The sequence below is a fragment of the Balaenoptera physalus genome (assembly GCF_965194825.1).
Source record: "Balaenoptera physalus genome assembly, chromosome: 2".
NCBI lineage: Eukaryota > Metazoa > Chordata > Mammalia > Artiodactyla > Balaenopteridae > Balaenoptera > Balaenoptera physalus.
This window is the reverse complement of record NC_138883.1, coordinates 25,007,132-25,031,684: the sequence shown is the minus strand read 5'-3', so window position 1 is coordinate 25,031,684 and position 24,553 is coordinate 25,007,132. Positions and strand designations below refer to the sequence as shown.

At 45.0% G+C, this 24,553-nt stretch overlaps 1 protein-coding gene across 16 annotated transcripts in view; it reads left to right on the top strand.

Moving 5' to 3' along the window:
- NRXN3 (neurexin 3) overlaps positions 1–24,553 on the top strand; it is a 1,702,647-nt gene that overhangs the window by 43,581 nt on the left and 1,634,513 nt on the right. The window lies entirely within an intron of this gene.

The window sequence follows — 24,553 nt, the reverse complement described above, 5'->3', positions numbered from 1 at the left end:
GGGTTTTTCTCCTATTATGTCTTTCATCCTGGGTGTTTGAGAAGAACTCTGAGAACTGGAGATTTCACTCACCTTTATGACTTAAAGCCCCATGCTGTGTTACCTTGTTTGTCTTTGGCTATCAGTGCCCTGAGTATGAAGACACTGAGTTCACTTTGGGCATCACTCTTTAAGTCTGAGGGTCTGTCCAGAGCAGGGAGTGATTAGGGTGGGAGAGGACTGGAATTCCTGGCCAGGGAGGAGCTCTTAAAACAAGTAGAGAGTATAGTAGAAGAAAAGGTAATTGAGGGAATGAGCAGAGCATGACAGCTGCCTTAAAATATGTGTGGAGCTGTCATAAGGAACAAAGAGTAAACTTGTTCTATGTGACTCCTGAGAGCAGAGCTGTGATTGATGAAGTCTGAGATGTTCTGGGGAGACCCATTTCAGCTCAGTGTAAGGAAGACCTTTCTAGAAAGTAGAGCCTCCCAGCAGCGGTCAGTGGAGCAATGGAAGGGTTCAGCAGAGCCTCCAAATGTTGGTCAGAGGAGATTCCTGCACTGGGTGGGAGGTTGTTCTACATGACCACTAAGAGTCATTCCAAGTCTGCTCTTCTAAAACTCTGTGTTTTTATGTCTACCTCTTGCGTATATAATCTATTCATTACTCACTATTTATTAAGCATTTATTATGCTTGTCATATGTTCTGCTCGGTGTTAGAGATATAATAATGAACAAACTATAAGATCCTTGAGCTTACAGTCAATTGAAGGAGTAAATGGTAAATAGATTATTGCAAATATGTGACCAACCTAGTAAAGTATAGGGTGCTATGAGCTCACACAACAAGGGCACCCAGCTTAGCTTGGGGTGAACCAAGGAGTCTGCCTGGAAAAATTGAGGTGGAAGATCTAAAAAGTGACTATGCCTAGGCCGAAAGGGTAAAGAAGAGTATTCCAGGGAGAGGGAACAGCCTGTACAATGGTGGAGGGACAACGCAGAGACATCGATTGCTGGGGGAGAGGCAAGTGATAAGAGTGGTGACGATGACGAGGCAGACAGGCAGATGATGAAGGCCCCGTCCTGCCAGGTCGGAGTTTGGATTTCAGATTGGAAACAACAGGGAATCATTGAAGAGCTGTGAGGAAAGGAGTTGTGTGATCTGCCTCAACTGTTGGAAAGACCACTCTGGTTCCAGTATGGAGAGTGGGTTGGAGGGGACCAAGACTGGCTGCGGGGAGACCAGAGTCTATTTCAGTAATTCCAGCAAGAGATGATGGTGGAATTAACCCACTGTAGTGGCAGTGAGGCTAGAGAGAGGTGCGCAGGTGGGAGGGAAGCATTCGTATTGAGGAACTGGGAGGTTGAGGGTGCATTCATTGAGACAGAGAAACTAGGGTAGACAGCAGATTTGGGGGCCGGTGGGATGCTGATGAGTCCAGTTTGGTACATGTTGTGTTTAAAAGGCCTGTGGGACACAGAAGTGCAGACACCCTTTCTTTCCAATTTGTAAACTACCCCAAAGAGGTTCATTTTTTGTCTCCTGATACCATGGAGGGGTTTCTTTATATACAGTGGGACTTTTCTTCCAAAACACTTTCATGACTACTTCTCATGGACCCTCCCACCATTAGTGTCCCATGAAATGGTGTCTGCGTGTTCTTAGAATATAGTTACTCAGGTGGTTTTTACTCTCTGGTTAGAGGGGCAAGGCCGGGCGAGGTTGCTTCCATTCCCTGATGGTAGCCTGTTTGGTTGGTTGGCCTGCACTCCCTCCATGGAGTCACCTTCCTGAATTTTCCCAGATTGGTTAAATAGACCCCCCGTTGGGGGGTCACCTTATAGGCCTGCTGCTGACCTGTTCCATAGATTCATAACTGGCAAAGACATTGAAGATCATTAAGTCCAAACTGTGCCTCAAAAGGATGTAAAGAGGTTTCTCCAAGGTCAGACAATGAGTTGGTCTCCTGGCTTCTTTTCCTACTTCACCACATTGAACTTTAAAGAAATCTTAGTGAGCTATAAACACCCCTTCTTTTTGATTCATTTCTTCTATGTAACCCTTAAGTGTCTGAATTCTCTAGAGCCCTGCCACTCACCCTCTTCCGTTATACTCTACTTCCTCTTTCTGTGTGATCCTATCTACTCCTGTGGTTTTCACTGCTATCCAAGGGTGGATGACTCCCCAGTTGGTACTCCCAGCCTTGAACCCCCTCCTACACCTTAGGTCACCAATCCTGGTCCTCTCCTCCCATGGGTACATCAAAATCAGCAGCTTATAGACAAAAGGTGTTGGCTTCAGACCTACATAGGTGACTGCCTACTGGTTCTTGCAATTGAGAATCAATAGTAAGTTGAGACTTAAACTTTACACACCCAAGTCTGCTTTTCATCTTTCCCTGCATATCTGAGTGGGCAGCATCCCTGTCTACCCAGGAATGTGAGCTGGAGAGGTGGGAGCCAGCTACAATATCCCTTTCTCTCCACCTCATTAGCCATTGAACACTTTGGTTCTACCTTTTCAACATCTGTGGACTCCGTCTGCTCCTCTATGTCTTTCTTGCCAACAGACCATCATCAGCTTCCAGCTAGAACACTTTGGTACATTCTCAGGTGGTCTCCCTACTATCCATACTTTTCTTCCTCCATCTTCTCTTCGTCTCCCACATACTGTAGGAAGGATGTAAGGGAAATATAATACAAACCTGATCAACCCTTTCCTTGCATAAAATACTGCCTCCCCTGTAAAATCTCTTTAGTATACCATAGATAGTGGCTAAGAGCCTGGACTCTGGAGTCAGACTGCCTGGGTTTGAATTCCATTGACTAGCTGAGTTATCTTGGGTAGATTACATAACATTTCTGTTTCTCAATTCCCTCACCTATAAAATGGGGGATAATAATAATATACCTGCTTCGCAGTGTTGTTATAAGAATTAAATGAGTTAATATTTATGAAGTGCTTAAAACAGTGCTTAACACATAGTAAACCCTGCATAAGAGTTTGTTAAATAAAATAAATATATAACTCCTTAGCTTGACGTGGAGGCCTTTCCAAATTGGGTCCCTGTTGGCCTCTCCAAGCTCAGGTCCTCAACCCTCCTGTGCTTGGCACTGTGCCTCCAGCAATGCTCAACAATTTGCCACTTTTCGTACCGTTATGCTTTTCCTCATGTTTCCGTTTATCCCTGGATTATTCTTCTTCCCTCTGCTTTCCAATGTCTCCTCCCCCTTATGAACCTTCAAATAAATTATTCATCTTTTAAAATTCAGGGTAAATGCTTCCTATCTGAAGCCATCCCCATAGCACTGGACAGAGATAACATATCTTCCCCTGAGCTACTTTCATTGTTGGGCATATTTCATTATAGTGGTTAGTCCGGAGGCTCTGGGGCAGAACAGACATTGTTCCGATTCTGATTCAGCCACTTATCAGCTGTCTGACCTTGGGCAAGTTACTTAACCTCTCTGAGCCTCATCTGTAACATGGGAGTCATAAGTTACCTACCTCATAGGGCTACTGTAAGAATTACATGGTACTATTTATACTAAGGGCTGGGTCCAACTCCCAGCACATGGTAAGCTGACAGCAAGTACTTTATTATTATGATGTATTTCCATTAATACAGGTGTCACATACTACTTAATTTATAGTTTACATATGTGTCTCCATGAAGGTTGGGGCCCTGTATACTCAGCTTTATAATCCCAGTATCTCCTTTAGTAGATGATCACGTACAGATGGTTATCTGAACCCCTGGACCATCTCGCTTGGGATGAAGTCAGTGTCCTGGCCACCATACAGTTGGTTTTGTTTTCTTGATGGATCCTGTCTGAAGGAGATAAATCTACACCTGGGAGGTGGCAAGATGTTCTAAACTGAGCGGGTGGTATGAAGTAAGGTGTGAAGGCTTGCCTGGGAGGTATGTATGTGGGGGGAGGAGTCATAAGCAGAGGGAGGGAGAGCGGGACCTGAAGACCTTAGTGGGCAGGACTGTGCCGGCTGGGGGAAGAAGAAGAGGCAGACAAGGCAAGGAGAGTCTGGAGAGCTCGAGGTAAATGAGGTAGCAGCCAGGATACATGTGTTCTTGGGAGGCAGTTTTGGGGTAGAAGACTGTGGAGAAAGGCTGAGGGAGAACACAGAGGCCCGATGGGCCGGCTTTCATGGTAGGCATGATTATCTCACCTACTTTCCTATCTCTGCTCACATGCCTTGCTGGGAAGGGGACCTTGCCTGAGCGCCTTGTCTTAAATTGCACCCCCTCCCTCCAGCACTCCCAATTCCTCCTTCTCTGCTTAATTTTCTTCCAGAGTACTTATCACCATAGGGCACACTATTTGTTATACTTACGTATTTGCTTATTATCTATCTCTCCCTAATAGAATTTATGATCCACAAAGGAAAGTTTTTTATTCTGTTCACTGATCTGTCACCAGCACCTGTAACATTTCCTGACACCTAATAAGTGCTTAATATTATTTGTGCAATGAATGAATCCCACCACACGTGGATAACTACCTTTCATATTTTTGTATTCAGTCATTCAGTACATAAGTTAAAAAAATTTTTGTTAGAGTTTTAAGTTACATACAATAAACTGCATCCATTTGAAGTGTACAGTTCAATGAGTATTGGCAGATATATACACCTGTGTAACTGATACCACAATCAAGATATAGAACATTCCCATCACCCCCAAAAGCTTTCTTGTACCTCTTTGTGGTCAATCCCTGGCCCCAGGCAATCACTGATGTAGCTTCTGTCATTATTTACTGGATTTTTCTATTATTTCATATAAATAGACTCATACTCATGTCTTGTTTTGCTCAGGGTAAAGTTTTTAAGATTTATCTGTGTTGCATGTAGCAGTGGTTCATTTGATTTTATTGCTGATTGGTGGGAAATAGTTTCTCATTTTGCTTTGTGGTTTCTGTGACGATGAGTGGGCGTGGACTTTGGATCCAGGCTGACTGTTTGGAATTCTGGCTCTTCCACTTACCAGCTGTGTGGCTTTGGGCAAGTTTATCTTCCCTGTGCTTCAGGCCTCTCATCTGTTAAATAGGGTAGTAATCATACCTACCTCTTAGGATTGTTGGGAGAATAATTAAATGAGGTAAACTAAACACATAAAGTGGTTCGAATGGTGCCTGGCACAAGTGTGTATTCAATAATTGTTAGCTGTTATTACTTCTATTTTGCAAATGAAGGAAAAAGCCCTGAGGCACAGAAAAGTAAGGTAGTTTGACCAGTGTTATTTGGAATGCAGGAAGGATCAGAACGGAGTCTGTCTGATTTAACCTCTGTGTTCTACCACCTGCCCCATTCTGGTCCTTCCCCTTCAAGCCAGAATCCTGTGTGCGGTGCACACACAAGAAGGAGAAGAGCTAGTGCTCAGCTCTGGGATGTCTGGCTTCCCTACCTCAGTGTTCACTTAAGCTACCCCAGTCTATTTCACCATCCCTGCCCCTGTGAGTAGAGTTTCACCCCCTGATTTGGCCTGCAGAGGGGTGGGATTGAGCCTTCTTGCCCTTTGCTTCTCTCCCGGGCCCTCTCAGGCAGCTGAGCTGTGCATCAGGAACACCTCTTACAATCATACAGCATCAGCCCTGCAAGAAGCTAATTTGATAAACCCCACTCCAAAGCTCATTGAACCTGTCTGTAACGGTGCTTAATTAAAGTGCAGAAACTTTGAAGAGGTAGCAAGTTACTGCTTAATCCAATACCAGAGTACCACTATTCTACCATCTGCCTCCTCTTTGCAGTAATTGCTTCCTGACATTTGTTTATTTTAATTAGGAGAGCAGTCTTGATCAAGAGGGAGGGCAGGCAGGGTCAGAACTATTGGAGAGGAGGAAGAAAGTGGAAAAGTGGGGCAGTGATGTGATGGTCGTGGGCTGAAGGGAAGGCACTGTTGTCTTTATGGTGTAAGTGATTCCACCTTCCCACAGGACGGAACTGTGAAACTTTCTCCCTGTGGTGAAAGCATAAGGCTGACTCTGGAATCATATGTTCAGGTTTTCGGTGTGTCCTTTAGGGAGTATGGGAGCTGAGCTTCTTGGTTAGAGAATGGAGGCTCCCACATTGTTAGAAAGGAGATTATAGATTGGGCTGGTCAGATCCCAGGTGGTAGTCCTAGAAGAACTCAGTTACTCTGACCCAGTGGAGATACTTCTAGTACCAACAGGGTCTCAGAGCTGAGGGAAAGCGAAGCTCATTCATATCTATTAGTGCTTTGGTTTCTCAGTCATGGTTTTATAGTCTGCCTGGTTATCTTTGATTGTGTGTTGGTCATTGTACATGAAATCCATTTATAACTCTAAAGAGCTGAGATGAAAAAGATGCTTTCCTCTAGAGAGAAATTTTGCTTTTTTCTAGCAGGAATCTGAAGGTACTCTAAACCTAGGACCCCCCCACTTCCCCCAGCCCTACCTCCCAAATCAAATTAAAAGCCTAGGGTGCCCTCAACAACAGGCAAATTCAAACCTTTTCTACAGATCCTTTTCAGGGCTAGTCAGTTTCTTGTTCCTTCTCACTCAAGGGTCCCAGCTTATTGTGAGAAAGGTCACCTTCTGGTCCCCCGATCTTATGCAGGTTCTGGGCATTGATTTCTATCTCTCTAACACTGCCAGGCTTTCAAAACAAAGTTCATATTTGCTAGACTCAGAAAATACCTTCATGGCAAAAGTGATGTCCATACTTCTCTGGGAGAATCTACTCTGATTCCCTTCAGTGTTAAACTAGTATTTCCTTACTATGTAATCTTCATTCTGATGATTTAAAAAAGATATATTGTACATTTTATCCAGATTTTTAGTTGTTTTCAATGGTAATAGCCTGCAATTACCAGAAAGTCCTCAATAGTGGTTTTAAAATTACATATATTTCTACTTAGGGCAGCAGAACCTTTTTTTTTTTTTTTTTTCCAAATGGAATCTTAAATAGGATCTCAATATCAAAAACAAAATAAACAACAACAAAAAGATAAAAGTGGAGCAGTTCTGGATAAAGTGGGGCTAGAGGCCCCCAAGGTCTGCCAACCAGGCCTCCCCTTTGTTAGATCCACATAGAGTATTGGTAAGTACCTGAGTATCATAGGTATGGTTTGAAAAGTTCTTCTGTAAGGAACCCCTTGGTTTGACTGCTTGAGAAACCATAGCTTTGGCAAAGCTCATCTAGTGCTTTCCCTGAAGGCAAATGATTCTTGACATTTTAGGAGGGCTGGAAGCCTGGATATTGGGCAAGATGCTGTAAGAAATGACAGGGTATGCTGAGTCCCAGAAAACCCCTGTGAAAGCAAGACCAGGATAGTGAGGATCTTCTCAGTTCTCTTAGGATTACTCATCTGGTGGGGGGGGGGGGAGGAGAACGAAAACAGGGTGAGGATGGTAGGTGTGTCAGTTTGGGTCCTCCAAGAGGCTGACATCAAGACAGGATTAGATATGCAAGAATATTATTGGGGGAAATGCTTGTGAAGGATAAAGGGGGAGGGGGCAGGTGTAGGCACGGAGAGTGTTCAGACCTTGTTGCGGATCTGACACCTGTGTAAGGAGCAAGGAAGGAAGGACTGGGGAGGAGGAGCCTCGCTGCAGCACAGCTCTGAGAAAACCTCAGTCAGGCTGATGGGAGGTTTCCAAGCAAAAGCTGCTTATTAGCGGAATTCTGCATTGCACAGGAATGGCCACCACCAGTGCTCCTATGAGCTTGGTCACTGACTGGGAGCAGCCCTGGGGGGGTGTGACCTCAGTATGAGGGCCGCGATGGATACAAAGGGGTGGCCATTGGGGCTGTCTGTCAGCTCTGCTCCCTGTAGCAAGTCCTCCTGCAGGAGATCTGAGTGGTGCCCCTCTGTGGCCACCCCTATAGGTGAGGGCCACCCAGAGAGCCATGAGGCATTTGCTGAAACAAGGGAAGGAAGGAAAGGAAGGCATATTTTCCAGACCAGGGGGACAGCCATAGTGGGATTCTGTGCAGCTTGTGTGAGGGTATCATCTGAGCTTGTTGGGAGCAGGCCTACAGCAACAGATCCCTCTTCCTTACCTGAAGCTACCCTGATGTGACTGGTCACGTCATCCTTGCACCGTAGCTTCCTAAACCCTCCCAATGGTTTTCAACTGCACTAAGGATAAAGACCACTCCCTTGATCCTGGCCTTTCTGGCCTGGCCCCAGGCCCTGCCTACCCCTGCATCTTTATTACACACCACACTCCCCCTCCCTGTCCCTGTTCCAGCCCCACTGACCTTGCAGTCCCTTGTCCTTGCCTGGCTCATTTCCACCACAGGGCCTTTGTCCATGATTTTCCTCTGCCCAGGATGCTCTTTCCTTCCTCTTCTCTCTTCTTTCTGTCTTGGCTCAGGCTCACTTCCTCAGGGAGGGTGCAAGTCCCCTATAGTGGCTCTCACATACCATGTTCCTTCTCTTGGTGGCGTTTGTCACAGGCACAGTTTTGCATCTTTTCTGGCTGGCTGTTTATTCAATCCCTGGCTCTCCCACTAGACTAGAATAGAAGCTCTACAAGGGCAGGGCCGCCTCTGTCTTTGCTGATCATTGTACCTCTGTGCCTGGCACACTGGAGATGCTCAATCAAACGTTTTGTTCTAGTGAATAATTCACAAAGGAGGAGGTGAGAAGAATACTAGGATGTCCAATAAGTGAAAGTAAAATATGCACAGCAACAAAATAAAAGGCGGGTAAGAGAGACTCCTCCAGAGCCGGAAGTGACTTCTAAGGTCCTTGTTTTCTCAACCTCCTTGTCTCACTTTGGAACAGACCGAGCCTGGCTGGTGGGACAGCTTCTACATGTTCACACGGCTCGTGGGTTCAAGGGCTGGGGCTCACACCTTAGTCTCTCAAGTCCGACTCCCCTGCCACTTTGCTAAGGGAGGCTGTGTGTGGTCACTTGGCATACGATTTGAAGATGGATGCCTGGCTTCCATATAGGCTCGATCCACTCTCACCTTAGATCTGACCTGGACTAAGTCATTAAACTGTTTGGCTCTGTTTCCTCATCTGTAAAGTGGGGATGATAACGTGTATTTTAAATGGAAACTTGAAGATTAAATGAGATAATATGGGAAAGACTGCTTTTTGTAAACTCTATAGTGTTTTACAGGTGCTATTCCTGTATCATGTTTTATTTCTGTTTGCTAAAAGAAAACTAAAGTCACCAGTGATGGGGGTGGGTGAGGATACCATCCAGGCCCTGTCACCGATCATGTTCCCTGAGCCCACTCCAGCCCCCTCTTCTTCAAAGGAGCTGAAAAAGTTAAATTTTTGGAGCATCAGCTCTATGAATAATAGAATACGTTTGAGGGATGATTTGGGTCAGTTGCTTAGCCTCTCTGGGCCTGGGTCCCTTCATCAGTGACAGGAGGGACTGTGGAACTGATGTCTAAAGGTTCCTTTCAATAGGAAGCCCCATAGACCCTCATGAATAGGAAGGGCTCAAATAGGGAAGGAGGAGGGTATTACTGGACAGACTCCCAAACACAGGGCACAGAGCAAGAGTGGACTGTCATGGCCTCTAGCTTGAGAGATTTGCTGAATCCCAGAAGGAACTTTCTGGCACTGAGGGTAGTTAAATGCTGGAAATGGAGAAGGCAACCACGTTTGCGGGAATTGCTTTCTGGAGGTCTTTGCAAAGAAAAGAAAAACCCAATTATAGTCCTGTTGGAACGGGGGAAATAGACTAAGAAGCGTTTAAAGTGATATCCACCCTACCGATAACTGACACTGCATAAGATGCTGTGAAGTTTCGGGCTTGAGATGCCCTTTCCACACTCTTTCCTGTTGTGCACACCTGTTTCCTGCTGCTGCTATGTTTGTGCTCTAGGGTTTATGTACCTGATGAAAGCTCTACCGGGCCTTCCACCCCACCGCTGTTCTGCATTCTGAATCTGTGGCCCTTCCTCTCTGTTTACCTTCCTCCTTCTCAGGTACAAACTTCCAAGAAATGGCGCTGGTGTCAGCAGCCACTCCAGATCAGAAAAGCCCAGCACGGTGACTGGTAACCACTCTGGGTTTAAGGATAATGTAGGGAATTTTCTGCCAAGATGACCAACTAAAGAGAAAACAGAGGAGCAAGTATGATTAAAAAGTTTTAGGGAACATGAAGTAAAAACTTTAACTGGTTTTATTTTTGATACTGTTTTCAGCATGTATCTGTTTCCCTTCCTCATGTTTAACCCTCTTGAGACTGGATAGAGATTTCCCAAGCAAGTGTAAAAGTAATTATAGTCAAAGACGGATTCTTTTTTTCCCTACAGGTATCAAGTTAATTGTCTTTTCTGGGGCTAATTGTCTTTTTTTTTTTTTTTTTTTTTGGTCTAGTTGTGAAATGACTGCTTGGGGCTGATAACAGTGTGAATTTGTGTTTTTCATGTGCATGATCTCATTGTGTCTTCCTGGTGTCCCTGTGCCCGGTGGTTGTTTTTGTTCCTGTCTCGCAGATGTGCACACTGAGGCCCAGCTTGGCAAAGTCCACGGGACTAGTGGCAGCTCCGGTATCAGCTTTGCCCCTTTCCCACCTTGTCCCACCACCTCCCACAGCCCTGACTGGAGGTGGCAGAGCCATAGGGCCCCTTGAACTCTAGCCGACCAGACTCTGTAAGCTTCTGAGTGGGTGGCAAAGGCAAACCTGCTGGAGACAGAGTTTTCTCTGGGTAGTGGGAGAATGAAGACCCTCCCAGGAATGCAGTGAGTTTGAAAAGGTGAATAGCCTTCCTTTTATGGATTAGTTTCCTGCGGCTTCTCTAACAAAGTACCACAAACTGGGTGGCATAAGACAAGAGAAATTTATTCTCTCATAGTTCTCGAGGCTAGAAGACCAACATCAAGGTGTTGGCAGGGCCATGCTCTTTCTGCAGACTCTAGGGAAGAGTCTTCCTTGCCTCTTCTTAGCTTCTGGTGGCTACTGTCAATTCTTGGTGTTCCTCGACTTGTAGCTGCATCACTTCAGCCTTTGCTTCCATCATCCCATGGCCATCTTCCTGTATATCTCAGCGTCCAAACCTCTCTCTCCCTTTAAGGATACCAGTCATTGGGTTTAGGGCCCACTCTACTCCAGTATAACCTCATTTTGACTTGATGCCATCTGCAAAGACCCTATTTCCAAAGAAGGGCACACACTCATAGGTATCTAGGGTTAGGATTTCAACTTATCTTTTTGAGGGACACGATTTAACCCACAACACCGTATTTTAGCCCGCCCTTCCTGCTTGTTTGATTTTTAAAATGCCATTCTTTTTCATGAAATTATGGTTTTATCATAGATGGTAGCTTTTTAGTTTATAAATTTATAATATTCAGAAAAGTAAACCCCTCGTATTCTTATCACTCAAATGAACAACAAAAGACATGTATTTGACTCAAGCACTTTTTTAAGAATAAAAATGTCACAGGCATAGATTTTTAAAATTATTTTTAACCATCTTCTCCTCAGTTACATTGTCCTCTCCTTTCTCTCAGGGAAGTGGTTCTCAACCAGGGCAATTTTGGGCCTGCTCCTATCTAGTCGGTAGGGCCCAGGGATGTTGCTAAACATCCTACAATATATAGGACAGCCCTCACCACCCTTAACACACAACAAAGGATTATCTGGTTCAAGATGTTAACAGTCTCTAGATTGAGAAGTTCTGTTGTAGAGAGAAGCACTACCATGATATCGATATGTATCCTTCTAGAAATGTTTTTCATACTTCTGTATACATTTACAAGCCTGAATAAACAATACGTGGTATTGTGTTGTTGTGCATAAGTATTCCTCTAATTTATATAAACAGTATCATAACATATTCTGCATCTTGCTTTGTTTTTCCCTTCAACATTTTTTAGATCTAGCCATATTGATATAAATACATATATAATACACGTGTTTGTGTGTGTATAATTTTTAAAGTGATCTATAGTTTGTCGTTTTAAAAAATGTCTTTACATGATGAAATAAAATATTGATAACTCTATGTCCCATATTAGGCTGGCTCTCTTTTTTGGGGAGGATCAGGTTTTATTCCTCCACGATATCTGTAAGTCTGAAAACCCAAGACAAGATTCCCCCAGTCCTGGTTGGAAAGCAGTCCCGTTATCTGGGATGTTAATACTCTCCTAGAACTTAATCTTCCTAGAATATAACAATAATCAAAGGTCACAGGAGTCCTTGACCAGCTGGTGGGAAAATGAAATTGTGTCACAGCTCTAGTTTAAGGTTGGTAGGACTAGAAAACCCAGGATTAAAGTGAAGTCCACTCAAATTTTGGTTTCCAGAGGAAACTGAATAGGGTGACAAATTTGGAAGAGGGAGGCCACTTTTGAGGAGCTCCATCAGCTATACATAGACTATCATGCAGCCAAAGTCCAAGTTATTAATCTCAAAGGCTAATCACTAAAGGACTCAATGGAAAGCACCCCAATTTGAGTAAGAAGGCTTGTGTTTGATCTTAGCTAATTCCTAGCTGTGTGACCTTGAGCAAGTTACTCAGCCTTGTAATCTCAATTTTCCCGATCCCTAAAATTGAAGTAATAACATATCAGTGGGTTTCTGTAGGAACAAAATGAGAACAGTGCTTGGTATCTGGTAAGATTTCAAAAATGTTAGTTGATCCTGGAGTCTGATTCTACGGAGATTGGACTCTTTCCTTTTGGCAACAACGGAGGCTTTGGAATTTCTTTAGAAGCATGGGAGTGCTATGTTTAAATGTGAGTTTTAGAAAGTTAATTCTGGCTTGGAAGCAGTGTACAAGGAGAGTTGGGAGTAGGAAGAAGCTGGAAATACAAAGGTCAGTTATTAGGGTTATGAAATAATCCAAATGAGAGAGATGTGCCTGAACTGAGTGAGTGGGGTGGGTGGGGAGGAAGGGAAGGAGGAGAGAGGGATGTAGAAAGACGACAGAAGAGAGAGAAGGAAATGAGGGATATTTGAGAGATGGCATCAGAACATGTGAAGGCTGATGGGATGTGGAGTTGTGAGATGAGGCTAATGGGATAATGCCCAGGTTGCTAGTCGGGTTTAGTGACTGGATGATGATATTAAGAAAGATTAAAAAATCAGGAGAAACTGTTAAGGGAGGATGAGGAAGAGGGAAATAATGAATTTGGTTTTAGTTAAGGTATGTCTGAGTTGCCTACGTGACATCCTGGACCAGAAGTAGGTAGTTTGTGAAACCTTGGGACAGAGCCCCAGGGGACATCCAAAGGAGGAGGGGAGAAGAGCAGCAACTGCACTGAGAGTGACTTTCAAAGGTGAAGTGGCTTTGAAAGAGCGATTTTCAAAGAAGGAGGTGGAGGATAGAGGCATGAGATTCGTAAAAGGGAGTCCAACAGGCTCAAAAGCAGCCGGAAGTCCTCAGAGGGTGGGAGTTGAGAAGAAGCTCTGGTAACCTTGGGAAGAGCTTTGTGAGTCGGGGACACATGAGAGACAGAAGCCAGAATGCAGAGGATTAGGATAGAAGGGGAGGAATGGAGATTATGAGTTTTAATGGAGAAAAGAATTACAGAGATTATCTCAAAGGTGGGGGAAGAGGGAAGATTTTTGTTTCATTTTCAGATTACTAGAATGCTGCTGAGCAGTGGGTAGGTGGGAAAGGAGTGGAGAAGGTACAGAAAAGAGGGAAGTATTGATAGAAGAAGCTCCTGGGAGGTGGGATGGCTGGGAGAAAGCACTGACAAGGAGTCAGTCTTGACAGGACCAGATTTCATCGAGACGGGAAGGAGGAAAGTGGTAGCTGAAGGGGAGGGGATTACAGGCCTTCATGACTAAAGGCCTCAATTTTTCTCAGTAACATAGGAGCCCCTGTAGCACCTGCTTAGTGAAGAAGGTGGGAAGGGTTTAGAAGAGCTGTAGAAGAGAGCAGATTGGGAAAAAGTTTAAGGCTTGCTGAGTCACTGAGGGTGACAGGGACAGAATTGTAGTTGAGCTCAATGACACAGATGGACTGTTGGTTTCTGGTACTAATCAGTTGCTCAGGGGCAAGGGAAGTGTGTGCTTAGATTTCCTCAAGTGAGAGGACTGTTGGTGTGGATGTGTTGGGAGTCCAAGGGGTGAGGGAATGACTGGCCATGAACTTCTAGGTAAGATGTTAAACGAAGGTGGCGGGGAAGGGGCAATATACTGTGAGAGTGAAGAGATTGGGGTGCTGTGGCTCTATAAGTTTAAAGAAGAGGATTAGGACAAGATGCGAGATAGAAATAAGATTTTTCTGAGATAGGTGTTTGGTGGAGAAGTAGTTTCAGGTGAGGTCAAAGTCCAAGTGGGTATGAAGGGAGTAAGGATGAAGATGAAAGTTATGGAGCAGAAGAGAACAAGGGCTATGAATCTAGGGCACTGTGCGCATGGGAATTGTACACAATGGTAGGAGTCAGGGTGCAGGAGGGAACTGTTGGCCAGTTAAATGTCTCAGCAAATGTGACAGAGTAATCTTGGGATGATGTATTGGTCAGTTTTTACTGCATAACAAATAACTATAAAAATCTTGCTGGCATGTAACATATAGCACACATTGACTTAGTTCCACATCTGGAGATAGTAGATTTGGGCCAGACTCATCTGGCTAATTCTGTTGATTTTGCATCTGCAGGTTGTATGGGATCTGGTTGATCTAGGTTGGTCATGGTTGAGGGGGCTGGCTGAAATGGCTCTGGTCATTCACCTCTTGAGACTGGCAGGCTAGCTCAGGCTGCTCTTCTCATCATGATGGCAGAAGTGTAAAAGAACAAGCAGTTTTCAAACCTTTGGTCATGTCATGCCTGCTAACATTTCTTTGGCCAAAGTCAAGGGGTGGGGAAGTACACTCTACCCACGGAGGTAGTTGGGTTGGTAAGCGAATATTTTTGAACAATAACCTAATTGACCACAGGTAGTAGATAAGCGCTATGAGGACAGAGAGAGGATGGGGTTGCAGATGGCATAGGACCCTTGAACGACAATGGAAGAACAAGGGTGGGAAGAAAGGACATTGTCTACTCAGCTCCCACCCTGAGATACAAGTGTCCCCAACTAAGAGTGTTTTGGCAAAGAAATCATTCGATTAGAGAAGATACAGTCTTTTGTGTTGTGAGAAGTCAAATATGAACAAGAGGAATTCCAGAGGCCACAGAGGGAAGAGTTCAAAAGAGGCACAGCTGGCTACCCAGGGTCGGAGAGCAGCTGCCTGAGTGGGGAAGTCCGAGCCTCAGGAATAAAATGGGCAGAACACACACACACACACACACACACACACACACACACACACACACACACACACACACACACACACACACACACACACACACACAGCTGCTAGAGGAGCTTGGGCTGACCCAAGGTAAACTCTCTGGGAGCCTTATTATTTGGGGAAGGTGTTGTAGAGACCAGCCCCCACGTTGCCTTGAATGGGGCTCTGTGTGCTGGCTCTTTCTGACCAACTGAGAAGGGCAGATGCTTCCTGGGGAGGAGATGTTTCCATGGAGAGGCCGTCACAGCTCCATATATACTTGGGATTTCACAATTGCTTTTACTCTGACAGTGTGTTGGGAAATTTTCTTTTTTTCTTTTTCTTTTTTCTTCTTTTTTTTTTTTTTTTGCACTACAAATAAGGAAGCAAGAGGGTGAGTGTGGGAAGGAAACTATTTTAATGGTGATACAGTAATAGAAATAACAGCCATCCTTGGAAAGAGAGACTCTAGGAGAAAGATGGAGGGGGCTGGAGCACCTCAAACCTATACTTTATCTTTGCAGAGCCTGTCACTACCTTTCAAGCGTTCTTGATCTTCCCTCCCTGATGAGGCTGTAAGCTCACTGAGGGTAAAGGCTGGGCCTGTCTTATTCATAGCTCTTTTCCCAGGGCTAGCAGCACACACAGAACATAATAGGTGCTCAATAAATATTTTCGAGTGGATGAATGAGAGAATGATAAAATGTTTAAGGCTTGCCTACTGATCTCCACTTAAAAGAACTCCAAACTTTCTTTTGTCCACATCAGTCAACAAATATTCAGGGGCCTCTTGAATATCAAACAGGTGACCAGGCTCTGGGCATTCATAGAGAGTAAGGCATGGTCCTTGCCAGATGGTCGCTTATCTTCACTTGCAGCTTAGGGAACAGTAACTAACAATGAAGAGCTATGAAGAAATGTTTCAAGCCTCAGTTTGCCCATCTTCAAAAGGGGAAGCTCAACCAGATTCATTCACATTTCTATCCTACAAGGCTTCTTGGAGTCTTTAATATTCTACTGTTCATTGCAAAGCTCTAAAACGGGGAAAACAGTTTGATGTCTGTCTAAGTCAGCTCAGGCTGCTATAATAAATATACTGTAGAGTGGGTGGCTTCAACAGCAAGCATTTATTTCTCACAGTTCTGGAGGCTGGGAAGTCTCAGATCAAGGTACATGCAGATCTGGTATCTGGGGAGGAACCACTTCCTGGTTTGCAGACGGCTGTCTTCTTGTATCCTCACATGACAGAGAGCAGAGAGAGGGGGAAGCAAGCTCTCTCATGTCTCTCCTTATAAGGGCCCTAATCCCATTTGTGAGGGCTCCACCTTTATGTCCAATCACCTCCCAAAGGCCCTACCTCCTAATACCATCACATTGGGTATCAGGCTTCTATATATGAATGTTTGTCAATGAAAATTGACAAACATTCTGTCAATAGCAATGTTTCTGAAACGTATTTGACCATGAAGACTTTTCTTTCTTTTTCTTTTTGTTTTTAGAGCATCTCATAGGATTGGTTTTCTAAGGCGCACACTTCAGGAAATGTGGGTTTAGGCTAATTCTGGTGGACTAATCCTTGTAGAATTTCTTCTGAAGGTCATCCCTATCCCACATTCATAGGCACACTTGCACCAGACTTAATGGTGTTCTTTTTTTCTTTTTCTGTGCTCAGGATGGGGTTGGCTGCCTTTTAGAGCACCCAGTGGGTTCAGACGTGTGGTCATCCTTTGTCCTGAGGATGTTGGAGGTGGGTATTCAGGTTTCAGAATTGGGTCGTACCTGCTAAGCTTCTATTTTGGTCCACTATTCCTAGAGCAGCCCTGGCTCACCCCTGGGCACCCTGCACCCCAGGGAGGATTTGAGGCATCAAGATAACTATTTATCTGGAGGCTTGAGGACAAAAGCACTGGGTTGTGTAGGCATGTGACCAGAGGTTGAGAGGTCTGGACATGTCAAGATAGAGTCAGGAATTCTGAAAATCAGGCAGTTCCAAGGCAAAGCACTGAATCTAGAACAGGGACTATTAGCTACTTTCTCCCTCTTTTGGATTATCTACGTGGATAGGATGTGGTCTCGGGTATTGGATCAACCTGGCTGTTCAGGTGTGTGGGGTATGGCCATGGATGGTTAAGAACTAGGTATAGGGATCAAGTTCAGGATCTTTCCCTACCTTCTGGATAAGAGCAATGACCTCTTAATTGGTTTCTCTGTGTCCTCATGTATTCCTTTTAAAACTAGTTCCTGCGCCATCTAAAATGCAGACTTTATCCCATCGTTCCCTCTGTTTAAAGTCTCTCAGTGGGTCCCCAAGGTCTCTTTAGCTTGGCACCCAAGCCCTTTGGAACTCTGCCTCCAGCACGGCTCTTTTTTTTTTTTTTTTTTTTTTTTTTAATCAGTCATCAATTTTATACACATCAGTGTACCAGCACAGCTCTTGAGCTTTACATTTTTCCCCACTCTTACCTCCCACCCAACCTACATTCCAGCCAAATAGAACTTCTGATTACTTCCTGAGTATCCCATGATCTTTGACTTTTCCCTGCCTTCATTCGTGCCTTTCCCTCTGCTGGCATACCACCCCCATGGCTTGGTCTAGCAAAACCCCTCATTCTTTGAAGTGCAGCTCGAAAGTCTTCTTCTGCCTCTTGGCTAGTCATTGGCTCCATCTTCTGTGCTCATATAACAGTTGTACATTTTTATTAAAGTACCATCACCTCCCATTATGATTGTTGCTTGCACGTTTATCTCCCCTCACTCCCTAAGTGGCTGGGATCTTTGGGAGTCAGGGCCTTACGTGGTGCCTGGTAAGTAGCAGGTATTTATTGGAGGTTTGTTGAATGAATGAATAAATGTGAGTTGTGTTGAATGAAGTGAAGATTGTGACCTCTTAGCTCCCTCTGGTCACCCTCTCTTACGTACTCACCTTTCTGTTTATAAGAAGACTTCCTTAGTTTAGAATAACAAAAGCCCATTCTGGCTTAGAGAGATGGAGTTATAGGGTATTTTAAAGAAGAGGTGTAATTTTGTTACCTTTCAAACATAGCACATTTTTTAAAGCTAAGATATAAATAGGTACTAATAAGTAAATTGGGAAAATTAATGCAAAATTACAGGTAGTCCTGATTATATAATAATGTATCATAAACAAAAGACCATAAATATTACAGAATTATTCAATGAGCCCTAAAGTTGAAGCCATGTTGATAGACTAGTTAATTTTTTGAGCCGTGAGTTTGAAAGTGACCCTGATTTTTTATTTTAGAAACTTCAAAATATTTTTACTATTAAGTTAAACCTAGAACTCTGTAGAGAAAGATGTCATTGGAACTTTCGACCTTTTGAGGATAATGAAAACTGTGTTTGAATGATTGCAAATTTTGGATTACTAACCTAGATGAAAAGTTTGTCATTATGTGACAACTCACTATCTGTTATAAGACAAAGTCTGGCATGGGTGAATCCATTGCGTGCCATCCAATGTGTTTAATTACTGCAGGGTAAGCCCAGAGGTTTCACTTCAAATGTTATGTTGTAATTGATGTATGGGTAGTATATGCTTTGACTGTTGGTTTGGGAGGGAGTCTGAGGGTCCATCTGGCTTAATAGAAAGTTTCTATGATTGATTAGTGAAGTGTACTGTGGACATGGGAAGGGAGGATTCGTGTATTCACCTTCCTTATCTAACAGATCCCAGAAATAATGATCTAATGCTAATCAGTGTGACATAATGATAGAAACATAGGACTTCCTGTTCAAGTGCCTGAATTTAAGATTCAGTTATATCACTTACTGGTTCTGTGAACCTGAACAAACCACATTCTCTCTCTGAGCTTCACTTTCTTCATATGTAAAAGAGAGTTGGAAAGATTGACATCTTGTCACTATGAAGGTAAGATGAGAGAGTTTTGTAAACTCTGAGGTGCTCTACACACATTAGTGCATACTACTTTTAATGAACCTTATGACATCATAGGTACTTAGTTCCTATCTGTTTGCTCCATGCATGTTATGTATGACGCTTTCCATGTGTATTGCCGGTTTTACATTCTCTGCTCCCAGCGTACAGAAGCTGTGTTGGTCCACTGACTTTACATACCACCTAGCTTCGGCTCTCACCAGGCTCCCGCCTTTTGACTTCTCTGTGGTGATATCCTTCAGAAAAGGCAGTGACACTGAAGCTGATGAGGCTGGACCATATCATGGGGTTCATAGGCTCGGAGGTTCCATGTTAAGGGCTCACAGTAAATTTGGAGCTAGGAACTTGGGCTTTCTTTCCTTAGCTGCCTCCGGATTGGGGCTGTCTGCGATGACTCACTTCTCTTCTACATGTCTCATCCTCTAGGAGGTGAGCTTAGGCGTGGTCTCGTGGCAGAGGAGCCAGAGTGAGCCATAAGAAAATGTAAAATTACTTTCCAAGCCTCTGCTCGTGTCATTTTTGCCAACATCCCATTCAGCCGAAGCAAGTCACATGTCTGAGCTTGGTGTCAAGGGTTGGATGTAGTAATGTTAGATGGTAAAGTGCCTAGAGATAGAGAGAGGTGAAGAATTTTGGTTCTTAACACTAGAATTATTATGTGCATAAGGCAAGCAGAGAAATAGCAATGATGGCGATGGTAGCCGCTAACCGTTATTGAATGCTTACTGTGGGCCAGTTTCTGCTAGGCGCTTTATGTGCACACCCCCGCTGCCCCTGAATCGTCACAGCAAACCTTTAGGTGCTAGTATTACCTCTCCTGTTTTACAGTTGAGACCACTGAGGTCCAGAGGGATTAAGTAACTGCCACAGTTTACATAGCTCCTAAGTGGTGAGCTGGGATAAGAATCTGGTTCTGTCTGACTGCACAGTCCAGCTCTTAACCAAATCTCAGAATACCAGGGCAGAGGGCAGGGACACTGCTTGAAATTTACTGGGGAGAAACTCAGGACAAATAATAGGCAGACCCATTTCATGCAGATGGTGGTAAACTCAAGGAATGTGTCCCTCTCATGAGTATTCACTGATGCTAGCACCTGTAAGGGATGCAAAGGTTGTAAGACTCAGTCCCAAGCTAGTACGAATGAAAAGGCAAATCTGTTCAAGAGAAATTTGTGTAAATGAGTTTCTTTGTGGCTTTTTGAGGGGAAAGTAGGAGATCTGAGGGATAGCCCTTTATATGTTGAGGCTGGTATGGTACAGTGGTTTTGAAACTGTCCTTTGGAACTCTAGAGGTTTTGATGATAAAATCTTGAGAACCACTCTGGAAGTCAAGATGGAGGAAAGGGAGCTTTCACCTCCCACTTCTACAGAGCAACTCTGCTTTTCACTGTCATATTTTGGGTTTTGATGCATTACTTCTTCTTTTGGAAGAAATAAGTGTCTCAGTGACCTAAGAAAGGAAAGCCACTGTTCTCATGGAAAGATCCCTGGACAAAGGGTCCAGATCCCTGGGGTCTAGTGTCACTTCTACACTGCCCAGTTGTGAGATCTTGGACACTAGCTTGACCATCCCCAGGGTCCTTCCTCCCTCCCTCGCCTATAGAATGAAGGGTTTGAATCAGGTGATCTTCACTGTCTTCTCGAGCTCTGACGTTCTTCATCTTCGGGGGGTGCGGGGCGGCAGCAGTACCTATTATATTGTCAGGAATGAGATACTAGAACTGGTCTGCCAGTGGTCTGACCCAGAAGTCTCTCCCTTGAATTCTTCTAACTTCCATTTGCTTCCTCACCTTAGTTGGGTCAGCAAACATTTATCTGTGACTCAGTGTGTGCCAGGCACCATACCCACATTCCTGCAAAGCTTGTAAGCTGCTAATAACTTGCCCTGATCTGGGAGAGTCCCAAGAGTGCCCCCTAGCTGTGTCTTTTCCTTGCCACTGTGTTCCTTTCTTCTCTTTCTCCCTCACATGTTTATGCCTCTCTGCAGGACAGACTATGAGGGTTGGTAACAATTTATAGTCTGTGGGAATTGGCAGTGGGGACAGTGGACAGTGGGATCTGGGGGTGTTGCAGCAGATGCGGTCATTGGGTCACTGTGCCCTGCCCAGGCATCCTCAGTCACTGACAGGGATGCTCATCTGGCAAAAACACTTTTCTGATTTAGATCCCTTTCCTCTGGCCACCTCCCTCTCTCAGGCGATGACTTCCTGGGAAGGGTCAGCGCTAAGGTCTTGTTGTTTCGTGGCAGTACCTGCATCTCCTTTTCAATTGCTAGGCAACAGATAGGATGGGAAGATATGGAGGCACACAGTTTCCCCACAAAGATGGAAGGTGAGAAGACTGGAGAGTGCTAACTGGAACCCCAAAGCTATTTTAGAAAGAGGAGACACTGGAGTGGAGATCTGGAGGAGAAGGAGTGGAACATGAGAAGGTTTGGGGAAGGGCAGTCCAGGCAGTGGGAACAGCACATGCAAAGGCTCTGAGGTTGAACTGTACTTGGTGAATTCTGCAAACTCCAAGGAGGCAGCATGTCTGAGGCCCAGTGAGTAAGGAGATGAGAAGTAGTAGATGAGATTGGAGAGGTGGCCTGGGGGCCAGACCATGTAGGGTCTTGTAGACCACAGGGAGGATGTTGGATTTCATTCTGAGTATGTAGAGAAATTATTGGAGGATTTTGAATAAGGAAATAATGACTTCCATTTTAAAAGGTCACTCTGACTACTGTGTAGAAGATAGCCCATAAGGGGCAAGGATGGAAGCAGGGAGACCTGTTAGGAGGCTGGTACATGGTCTGGGGAGAGGGAATCATTGGTATAGTTAAATTGATCAGAGTGTAGCCAGAGTGCTCCCCTTTGAGATCTTGGCTCTCTGGGCCAAGACTGGAATGTCCTGACACAGAGTCAGGGAACCCTGGGCAGCCTGAGTGTGGAGAAGAGGAGATGGCAGAGCCACGGCATGGATTTTGGAGCCAGACCTGGTTTTGCCCCTTATTAACTGTGTGACTTTGGGAAAATTATTTGATCTCTTGGGGGTCTCAGTTTACTCATCTATAAAATGGGAATAATAGTAGTTACTACTTCCTAGAGTCTAAGATACTTGGTGTATGCCTTGCACAGAGTGAGTGTGATAGGAGTGCTTGCTGTGGCCGCTGCTGCTCTTTGATAAGATGTGTGTGCTGGGAGAACAGTGTGGCTTTCCAAAATCATGAGAGGACCAAGTTGCCATTGCCTTGGTCCTGAACACACTGATCAGCTCTGCCTCCTTCTTAGAGGCTGTCCTTAGCCTGCCCCAGACCCCCAGGCTCAGCCCACACTCCCATTGTAATCCTTCCTAGAGATGGCATTCCCTGTCCCTGCCCTCACACGCTCCTCTACCCTCAGCCATCGCATCACACTGCAGGAAGCGTAGTTTGCACCTCACATCTCCAAGGTGCACCCCACAGATGGGCTGTGTCAGGTCCTGCGTTTGCCCCGTAATGAAGCTGGGAACTCACTGGTCTGGGTCTGCACATCTCGAGTCTGTCCAGAGCCTTTCTGCTTTACCCCTGTCAGCTCTGGCACCACTTGCTTTGTTAATGGAGAATTTGTCGAGTAATGGGAATAATTAGCACAGTGGGGGCCTTACTGTGCCCTGGAAAGAGAACAGAGAGAGCCATCCCAGCAGCCCCAGGCATGATTGCTGGGCAGGCTTATTTTCTCTTGTCTGCATCTCTCTCTGCATCTCTTGCATGTTTGATTTTTTTCTCTTTGTGTAGAGAGAGTTGGCTAGGAGAAAAGACCCATAAATTGCACTCTTTCTGGGCTGGTGCTGCGAAAGCTGGATAAGATTGTCTTCATGAACTGAATAATTTCCCTCTCCCCCTGCCTCAGTTAGGCGAAAGATCAGCTGAGCATCTAGCTGATTTTCCCCTCCCTTTCTCTTCCCCGTTTCCTCCCCGCATCCAGCCCTCCCCTCTCCCCTTCTCCCTGTCCCCTCATGTAAAGAACTCACTGACTCTCAATTGAATCCTTTTTAATGGTCCCAAGAGGCGAGGATCTTGAAGGGTGATTATCTTCACTATAAATTATTAACTCTCCCAGCAGCCAGATGGCTTCCCAGCCCATGGCTTGGAACTCCGGGCTGGGAGGCCCGCTGTCTGGGAGAGGAGGGGACGGGGAAGGGAGGAGGATGAATGAGGGAATGACCACAGCCTCTTGAGTTCCTAGCTGTACCTGGGTTGCTGGGGAGCCTGTCGGCACCTTGCAAGGCCTGAGTTCTGTGGTCTGTGGGGAAGAGTTTGTCGTGGTTGCGTTTTGCCCACTAGAAAACTCAGGACACCCTTAGGATGGAGTAAAAGTGAGAGGAGGGGCAGAGACTAATGCCATGAGTTGCTTTTAGTATGAACCTTAAAGGATTGTCAGGCATGGTAAGAAAGCATGATTATTACCTTACGTTGGGTAGTCTTTTACCTCCTTAGGTGTTCACGACATCCTGGAAGGTGTATTCATTGTTCTCCCTAATTTACAAGAGAAGAAATAAAAATTGGATAGATCATAAAGTTTCCCATAAGGTCACTTGACCCATAGTTAGTGGAAAGCCAGAGCCTCGTTCCGACTCCGGTCTAGCGGTCTTTTCCCCACAGCAGACTTTTCCTCAGTTGCCTATGCCTTGTATCCTTCAAGTTTCCATGTAAGTTCCCCCTCCACTGAGAATTCTTCCCTGACCACACTGAGCCAGAGTCATCTTTTGTTCTTCTGGACTCTATTGCACTTCATGCACAGACCCATTTAGTACTGGACATGCAACGCCAAAGGGTTTCCAGTCTCTTCTGGGATATCTCCAGTGATGGGGTAGCCCACTTCATTTGAAGGTGGTCTGTGTGTAAGATAAAGACACAGATACTCTTTCTAGAACTTCCGTTCACTAGACAGAAATTCTGTCCTTGAGAGAACCTGTGGGATCTCCCTTCCAATTTAAGACTGCCTCAGGCCCCTGAAGACACTGCTCTTGCTACTGTCGAGTTGCCTCTGTACGTCCAAACACCCCGGTACCTCCAAAGGTTCCTCACATGAAGACTCAGGTGTGACCCTTACCATTGTCTGTGTCATTGGGATGAAGTTTAAAAGATGTCCATCTGTCCACGTTACTCTCCCCGAGCAGGCCAGTTGAGGCACCAACATCAGCCGTGCTGCTAGGAGGAAATACAAGCATCAAGGGCAAGTAACAGCAGCAGCAGCAGCGGTAGCTAGCATTCACTTGGTACTTATCTGTGCCGAGCACTGCTCTCTAAGGGCTTTACCCTTATTAAGTGTCCTTCCATGGTAACTCACTATTAACTCCATTTTACAGATGAGGCAGCTGAGGCTCAGAGAGGGTAAGCGACTTGCTCCAGGTTACACAGGTAGCAAGTGGTACATCTCGGATTTGCACTCAGGAGATCTGGCTCCAGAGCCCATGGGTTTAATCTCCTTGAAATGGGCACTTACTCTAATGCC